The 9,126-nt window shown below is 36.8% G+C and overlaps 2 long non-coding RNA genes across 3 annotated transcripts; both read right to left on the bottom strand.

The window, feature by feature from the left end:
* Positions 1-495: 495 nt before the first annotated feature.
* LOC145224564 (uncharacterized) lies at positions 496-8,983 on the bottom strand. Of its 2 annotated transcripts, XR_013859690.1 has the most exons (5): positions 7,774-8,983; positions 6,209-6,446; positions 1,909-2,068; positions 1,269-1,357; positions 496-1,136 (listed from the first exon to the last, which is right to left on the bottom strand). It is a non-coding gene; the product is annotated as an uncharacterized LOC145224564 (long non-coding RNA). The 2 variants fall into 2 exon arrangements; XR_013859689.1 differs by lacking the exons at positions 6,209-6,446; positions 7,774-8,983 and having other exon boundaries at positions 1,909-2,763.
* Positions 3,216-6,182, bottom strand: LOC145224563 (uncharacterized). The gene is made up of 3 exons (XR_013859688.1): positions 5,753-6,182; positions 4,873-5,060; positions 3,216-3,986 (listed from the first exon to the last, which is right to left on the bottom strand). It is a non-coding gene; the product is annotated as an uncharacterized LOC145224563 (long non-coding RNA).
* Positions 8,984-9,126: the final 143 nt, after the last annotated feature.

Below are 9,126 nucleotides of genomic sequence, written 5' to 3'. Positions count from 1 at the left end.
CACAGTTTTTGGAAACTTGAAATAATGAATTCTGGGAAGGTATCATTGATGATTGAGTCACTGATTCCACGCAATAATTGTATATATATATATGTACATATGTGTGTACTTAAGAACGCTTAGGCAAAGTAAAAAGCAATGTACAAAGGAAGGTTTGGAAAAAAGTCAGATTTTCAAATGTTACATATTTGGTTCAAAGGCAAATCACTTAACCGTGCATGTTTCATTTTCCAAATTTACCCTTGTTAACTTGTATGATTTAAATTCCAGCGTTTTAATGCAGTCTATTGTAGTTGGTGCAAATGATACTTAGTGCTTTGTATTACATTCTATGTCAACTGGATGGAAATAGCCACACCAGTGACAGTTTACCTCGGGAAACATTGTTGTCCAGATCACAATATTGTGACAAAATTATATAAGACTTGGATTAGATATTCTAGAATCGAAACAACTATTCTAAAATACCTAGTTATACTAGTTTCAACATCCCTACATGACAGTTTACCTCATAATCTCGGTTCGCAAACTTCACAGCAGTGACGGCAGCAGAATGATCAGCTATCGTGTTGGACGGAATATAATCATCAGTAAACATGTGAACACATCGATCTCTACTCGCGCTTGCAAGCATCGAACCACGGTGAGAATAATCCATGCTTAATATATCCCCGTCGTGTGACGAAATAAATGATATCCTCTTAAATGTCATAAGGTCGTACACACTAAAAACAAATGATTGGTTGTCATAAAAAACGCAAAACTATTTAGTCTTAAGGATTACAAAAAAACAAATCCAAAATAACAACTTAAAACCAAATTCCAAATTTACTGTGGCTTGGAAAAACAAGCTAAAATAGGTGCAGCCTAGAAACCAGCGATGAAATTACTGATGCATATTTATGATAAAGAGTGTTAAATTGTGTGCAGAATTCCCCAATGTGCCCAGACATAAAGATGACTACAAATTGAATTAGGAAGTATGTTGAATACATACTGCTGGATACTCCGACTCCTGTCGCCAACCGCATGTGTTTGCCGTCATTATGAACAGAAATGCAACGTGCTTCAACCGATGTTTTAGTGTCCGTGGAGTGTTTCTCCATACTTTCCAATAGAATTGTGTGTTTCAGAACCTACAAATATTCAATAACTAACTTATTGTTGGTTCAATACATATATCCTACAAACAGCCACAATATATAATGTTCTTATTGATCGTCCAATACATATATCCTACAAACAGCCACAATATATAAGGTTCGTACACATGTTTGGTCATCGATTTTCCAAATCCTGACTCTGCCGTCATTTAAAACCGAAACAAAACAGCTGACTCAGCACAATCAGGAAGAGTCTGCAAAAACACCATAAGGAAGAAACTATTATTACATGTAAACAGGGTTTTGTGCCCCAGTGATTTAAATCAGTGACAAAAACAAAACAAGAATTTGACTAAATAAATTAAATCAGAAAGACTTTTCTGAATTTGGTTTACATTTATAATTCCACTGTTATAATTAGAGTGGAGCAGACAATTTACACTCACGAGACATGATTACAGCAGCTGATGTTACAACATTTCATTCATTTTCAGCAACTACTGATGATATTTGAATAGTTATAGTAAGTCTATTGACATAAGCTTATATACTTTTTGTTATGAATTATGTTATGATCTCCATGGATGTGAGGGGTACAGAAACTGACGATGCTTTTTTTGAGCACATTTAACATTTAAAAAAAATAAATCACTAAAAAACGATCAGTCACTGTTTTTCAGTATTTTGGATATCGAAGAGCAGTGTATCCCGATTAATAACATTTATTGTTTACAATTGTCTTTTGTGATGAAATATAATTTTTTTAGTGATGTAACTACAATATATGTATGTTACAAAGACAAACCTTGATTTCCTAGACACACGAGCTGTGAAACCTGGAAACTGAAGTGACATTTGGTTTTTCAAAATCCTGCACATCAGTTATAACAAGTGAGTGATCAGAAAATACAAGATGCAGCCACATGTTGTAGACATCTACTGACATCGCAAGCACTTCATAACCTCTGCAAAAATCCAATTGTAAGTTCAAAATAATTAATGTAAAAATATATTAAACAATATGCATGGATCTGTTCATAAATTTAGTCATAAAAATAAAAGCTCAAATAGATGTAAATGCAACATGGTTTATTATTTTATAACTGCTTCTGCAAATGCTCATGCCCACATCAGTGATATTGAGGCAAGTTGCTTTTTATGTCTACTTGGGCCGTTATTTTTCTCATTAAATATGTAAAAATTTTGAAACTAACTTTTACCAAAATACGACTTCTTATCAGGCAGCAAAAGCAAAAGCACGATTTTGTCTTTAATCTTCATAATTTTGCGACAAAACGACCAAAAACAGTCTCAACTTTAAAGATGAAAATTTTTCGCCACGTCTGTTTACAACCAGCTGATCGCTGATGACGCAATGTTTATTTTCACAGCTGTTCAATAAATATGTTTCGCGCTCAATAATTTTCGGAAATAAATGCACATTAACGAACTTCTGAACTTGCAATTCCATCAAGGCGTAAAAGTTTAACTTGTAAATCACTTGTGCAGCAAAAAAACGCAATCTACTATCGTTCTTGGACCAATGAAACGTTACTTCTTTATTTGAGTTTGCATTTGGCAAAAGGTCATCACGCGGTCAAATTTTTATGAAAAAGAATTTATTGCCCATTCATTGGCACAAAACAAAACCGGAGATAGCCAGCAACAGCTAAATTTCGGCACTGGAAACTTCTGAAAAAATGTTACGTCATAACTAACCACTGAAATCATATTTGGCAAACTCATGAATTATTGCGTCACGTTAATTAGATTCAGAAAACATTACTAATAAATGTTTTAAACAACTGCGGTAAATTAAAACACCAAATATTATTTTAACTCCAAAAATGCAATTTTTTCCCCAAATTCATGCCACAATTGATAACAAAGTATTTTTTTATGGTATCACTTTTCATGACATGGTCGTTAGTGCGTGACCAAATTTCCACAAAAAGCTTGTCAACAAACATTTTTTGACAAATCTCAACGTTTACATGTGATTTTATGAATTCCTTTTATTCTATGTTTAAATAAATCTCTGTCTGCCTTATCAAGTAACAACACAAACATAATAAAGAGATATTTTACACAATGCAAAACAACACGGACGGATCTAAAAGAAAACTTTATTTACGCCAAAAACATGCACCAGATTTTGAACACAAGCGAAAGCATACATAATAGGATCCACTAAAATAGGACATTTCATTTACTGGAACCATGCCTTCTACAAAACACATCTTCTATTAAAACTATTTCAGCAACCTTACTGTCTGAAGCGATGCAATGTCAAATGTTTTCAAGCAGGAAGGTTTGTGAAATCAAGGGACACACTAATGAACATATACAGCACTTAGACGACAAATACAAAGTAGAAATAACTTAAACAATTGGTGCAGAAAACATAGGGGTTTATATCTACATAAGTTAGCCTGTTTGAATCAAAACATAAAAATAACAGCTTGAATTTAAATGTAACATGTCTTATCAAATGTTAACTTCTGAGACCAACACATTAACCCAGAAATGAAAAACTGAAAGACACAGTCCCAGTACTATACTCACACATGGCTTAAAGAGTGTAAATTTGTAAAGTATAGTTTATAATGGGCTTCAATTAAACAGCTTTAAAAACCTACAGTGAAGAAAAAGGTGCAAAAACCAGGGGTTCCAGTACTTTGCAATAACACAAAACACTTGCTGTAAAAACTTGCATACCCGACACATTAAACCAACAATGCTCTGGTGGATAATCTTAAAAATACCGTATGAAAGTGTGTGTGTGTGTGTGTGGGGGGGGGGGACAAAGAAAATAATCCATCAGTAAATCCATGCTATGACTCAAATGTTGGTATGTATGTGTCCTTCTGCTACTTTGCAAGCCTGAAATAAGAATACAAAAATACATTTAGAAATGAAATCAAAGTGTATATGTGGCTTTGCCAAGCATACACTGGTCAAAAATATTTAGCGGCAAGGGTCAGCCTACACTTGGCTAAGAAAATTGGTTTCCAGGCCAAACATAAACAGCTTAGCAATGTGACTTAGTTACAAGCAACAAATTATGTATGCCATTCTAGTCTATCACCCGGGTTTGAAACATTTCATAATGACATAAAACTTACTATCATGGTAATGGATCATTTGCAAAAATATTCAAACCTAAAACCATTGCTTTTTTAATGTCCTCATAGACCAGGGATGGCGAAGAAGTGACCTGCCACATGAATTTTCATGACCCACTTGTAGTTTTTTTTAGTGACCCAAATTTAAATATTCATGCGAATCCTTGTTTGCACACATGGATTTGGTAAAATCAAGTGCCAGGAATCGTATTAGCTCGGATATGACTGCTGCGTGTATTAAGCTGAAAACTATCTAGGATTGTAAGACTTGCAGAGAAGATGCAGCAACAAGCTTCTCATTGACATTGACATGTAATAAAATAAGTGACCCACTTTGTTTTCTTTCCGAAATATAATCTCATGTATGACCCATTCAACTGAAAAGGTTCGCCATCCGTGTTATAGACCAAAGTAAATACTAGGGATTGGCCGCACTGAGCCAGAACCAGAGTACTTGCTACCGAGAACTGAATATTCTGGTGCTTGGTGCTCAGCCGAGCAGTTGCACAAACTCACCCGAGCATTAAATTTGCATATATATGCCCATGCATACGAAACTAGTGTTCGAAAGGGTATCCAAAAAAAAATCACTATAAAGGATTAGAATACAAACAAAAAATGTAGGTGTCATTTACAGTAGTTACCTTGCATAGCTGTTCGAAATTGCAAGGACAACATTTTTGTGTGCATACGCTGGTAGATACTTCTAAACATGCAGCAAAAGCACTGTATGTTGTAGCCTATAGGAGTTTATTGCAATGATTCCTTCCACCTCCTGCATCCAGCAAAGACAACAGCTCACATGGAAAGCGAATTGAACTTATGTGGCCACCTGCAACATATACAGAGAGCAGTAGGTAAGGCAAACAAATAATGTTTAGCGAGAAAATGAGTTATGGTACTATTCGCCAAAGATCCACCAAGGACCCTCTAAAATATTTGAGGACACTGGTTGAAGAACCTGCATGTGCCAAGAAACACTCAACTAATGATTTTTACCATGAATAAATTAATCTGCCTTACAATGCATGGTATGTACCTACAGCCCCATCGCCTAACTGTGTCAAAAACTATTATATACACACATATTTTTCTTGCTACTGAGCCTTTTACTGATACCAGGCTCGCTGTCAGCAAAAAGTCAACCAGCAGTATCATGTCTCATTCAAAGAGCTTTATAATGGAGAAGAGTATGCTACTCCAAACCATGTAGCATATACATTAAAAAAAAGTCTTGTGCTGCATTTGGCACACACCTTTTTCCCCGGTACAATGTTTAAATTGTTTTTACAAGTTTGGTAACATTCCCAAGTGATAGGATGTACATTACGATTTTTAACTGGTTTACTGTGGGCTTGAAAAGGATCACAACACTTTTTCTGCAAGGAAGGGTGCCAACCAATGTATTTGTACTTGTGGAAATACATGGGTTCTCCAAACAACATTCATTACCCTTATCAGCAGCAACTCGGATATTCAGAAGCATTTGCTCTTTATCTGTTAGAGAGTCAATTGGTAAAATACCTTGTTTTTGTGTTGGATATGTCTTTTTGTGGCATTCAGTATCCAGTGAGACACCTACACTACACTTTTGCATCTTAACAACTTTTAATCACAAAATAGGACACATAAAATATAGATAACAGAAGCAGTATCACAAAAATATCTGAAAAATGAACTCGTTTTTTATTATGACCCAGCTTCAAACAAATTACAAAAGGCAAGCACAAAATGAAGAACAAGTAAGGTACTCAACAAGAGCTTACATTTGAGCCATTACTCAACTTTCTAGCTAGTGTGCTCTTCAAGATATGAGCTTTTAAAGTTGTCGTTACGCATGAATGCACATTTACATACCCCCAAACTGAACCCCCTGTTTTTTAAAAACATGAAAAAACTGTAATGAGGTGATTGAGAATGTCCTAAAGGTTCACCTAACCTACTAAAATGATCACAATATACTGCAGCACACAGACCTACCTTTCAGATGCTGAATGTTGTTTTAAAGTCTTGGATTAAAAAGAAAAACTGCCTCAGCCTTTCAAGCCCATAAGCTCCATCTTGGCACGACAGTGATATGAGGAAGGTGACAGGCAAAAGAAAAATAGCACCCAGTCTTGTCATAATTTCGGCTGGAGTAGAAGACATGTTTTGGATATTATTCTCTCTGTTGCAATTCAGATCTTTGGAATGCGTTTATTATTAATCCTCTAGAAATCTGACAAAACATAAAGTACACGGTAAATTCGTAAATAAAATCGCATAAGGCGGAAAACCTTCTTAGTAAACTGTAAAACAGGGTCATCGGCAACGACGTTTCCAACTTAAATTGAAACTCAAAACTTTCAGAATGTTATTCCAAAAACGTGTTACCAAACGATTTTGTCGTTAATCTTCATAATTTTTCGACAAAACGACCAAAAACAGTCTCAACTTTTAAGATAAAAATTTTCGCCACGTCTGTTAACAAACGGTAGATACTTTAACACAGTGTTTCTCAACCTGGGGGTCGCGACCCCCCCAAGGGGTCGCCAAGCACTTTTGAGGGGGTCGCGGAGACGCAACCGAACACGGAATTATTTTATCTGTATCATAAAAACTTTCCCTGTGACTTTTGTTTAGCATATAGTAACTCACACGACCGTTTGATTTAGAACGGGCGCAACAATATTTGCGATTGTATACTTCTATAATTGCGGGTTTTGGTTTTTCTTAACATAAAAAAACACGAAATAGTGAAATAGTTAGTGAAAAATAGGGGTTTTCCGGAATACAGCAAAACGCCGAACTATTGCAGCCACGTTAGATTGCAAATGTGTGATGAACACAATCAACACATGCTGGTAGTTAAACTTCCTGTGTGTGTGCGTGTGTAAAGGGGTCGCGTGGTGTTAGAAAATCTCTAAAGGGGGTCGCATAGTAAAAAAGGTTGAGAACCACTGCTTTAACACCAAAAACTAGCGGCACTGGAGTCCGGTTCACTTTAGGTTTAAGAAGGTAACGTCAGGTCAAATGTTTAAAAAATGCTTGTTTTTAACGTTATTTTTGATTTTAAACCTTCACCTGACCCTAATAGCCCTAACCGTCGGCATTTGTACAAGCCTGCAAAAAAAAGAAAAAAAATAGACAAAAATTGAACGGGATTTGAACCCAAAAATCGTGCGTATGAGGCATTGTTTTTTCCACCACACTACAGCAACAGTTGCATTCTAATGATTTAAACAGCACTTATAAACTATCACAAACTATTTGTCATTTGACCTAAAGTGAACCGGACTCTAGTGCCGCTAGTTTTTGGTGTTAAAGTATCTACCTTAACAAACAGCTGATTGATGACGCAATGTTTATTTTCACAGCTGTTTAATAAATATGTTTCGCGCTCAATAATATTCGGAAATAACATTAACGAACTCCTGAACTGTGGGTTCCATCGAGGCGAAAAAGTATAACTTTTAAATCAACTTCGCAGCAAAAAGACGCATCCTACTATCGTTCTTAGGCCAATGAAACGGTACTTCTTTATTTGACTTTGCATTTGTACTGACCTTCAAGATCAGGGGCGGGCAACTTCTCCAGTCGGCGGGCCTGATATGGGAAAATGAAGTACTTGGCGGGCCGGATTCCTGAATCGATACATTAATCGCGTATTTATCCAGTGATTTAAAACGGATTATTGACCACCTAAACCAGGGGTCGCCAACCCGCGGCTCTTTGGTCCCTCCATATCGGCTCAGGTTTTGAAATTACCAAATGTTTGAAACATTTGATTTTAAAATCTGTGACGATTATGCCGGACACACCGCGCTTCTAAAAAGAAGCAAGCTGGCGGCGCGCAAGTTGTTAAATACTGTTTTGGTTTGCAGTGTGTGTGCCCGCGCAACAACACCTGTTCGAAATTGTTATGACACAAACGTGTTAAACAAAGAAATAAAAATGAGCGTCTGAAGAAAACAGAACATTTAACGCTACATGGGGAGATTAATTTGCTTTCACTGCTGATAAGGCTGGTTTACCAATGTGCCCTATAATATGCAATTAAAAAACGCTTATGAAGTTGCATTTCATAACGACTTTGTGGCTCCTAGGGTTTATGTACTATGTGAAACTGGTTCGAATGGCTCTTTGAGTGGTAAAGGTTGGCGAACCCTGACCTAAACCAAATACAATTAAGAACAGTGGTTCTCAAACTTTTTTATTGTCGGGGCCAAATGGTATTTTTTTAAGTGTGTAGGGAGCCGCAAAAAAAACGAAACCTTGAGAAAATCAATAAAGATTATTACTTTGAAAGCTAAAATAGCAATGTTTGGTGGTTTTCTGAGGTCTGGTGCGAGCCGCAATATAAGTAGTTGGGAGCCGCATGCGGCCCCGAAAACCGAGTTTGAGAACCACTGATTAAGAACGTCACAATTACAATACAGTCCAAACAATCTAACTGATATAACTTTTTTTCTTTTTTCACCACGGCAAATTTAATGCATACACCACAGACTTGGGTACTGCTGAAACACTAACTAGGCTACACGTGTGGAAACAAAGGAAACCGTGAAAGCAGGCCACACACAAGGTTGGCGGTTATGTCGTAACAATGGACGTATGGTGCAATGGTAACAACGGCGGGAAAGTTTTTTATTATTGGGGAGCGACTGTCCGTTACAACTATAATTTGACATAGTTAGCAAGTAGTGGGTGATTGTGGCAGACTGTGGCCGCGGGCCACATTATCATGTAAGACCGGAAACTGTCCGCGGGCCGCTGAAAACCGCGTCGCGGGCCGGATCCGGCCCGCGGGCCGTATGTTGCCCGCCCCTGTTCAAGATAGACAATATAAAACACTGCCGTATATCTGACTCCAATAAACAAACTAAGCTGCCTAAACAAACCTAAAAAGACGCAAAGCT

The sequence above is a fragment of the Phallusia mammillata genome, chromosome 4 (genome assembly GCF_965637545.1).
Source record: "Phallusia mammillata chromosome 4, kaPhaMamm4.hap1.1, whole genome shotgun sequence".
Classification (NCBI taxonomy): domain Eukaryota; kingdom Metazoa; phylum Chordata; class Ascidiacea; order Phlebobranchia; family Ascidiidae; genus Phallusia; species Phallusia mammillata.
The sequence above is the reverse complement of the archived record's forward strand: the minus strand, read 5'-3'. Positions and strand labels throughout refer to the sequence as shown.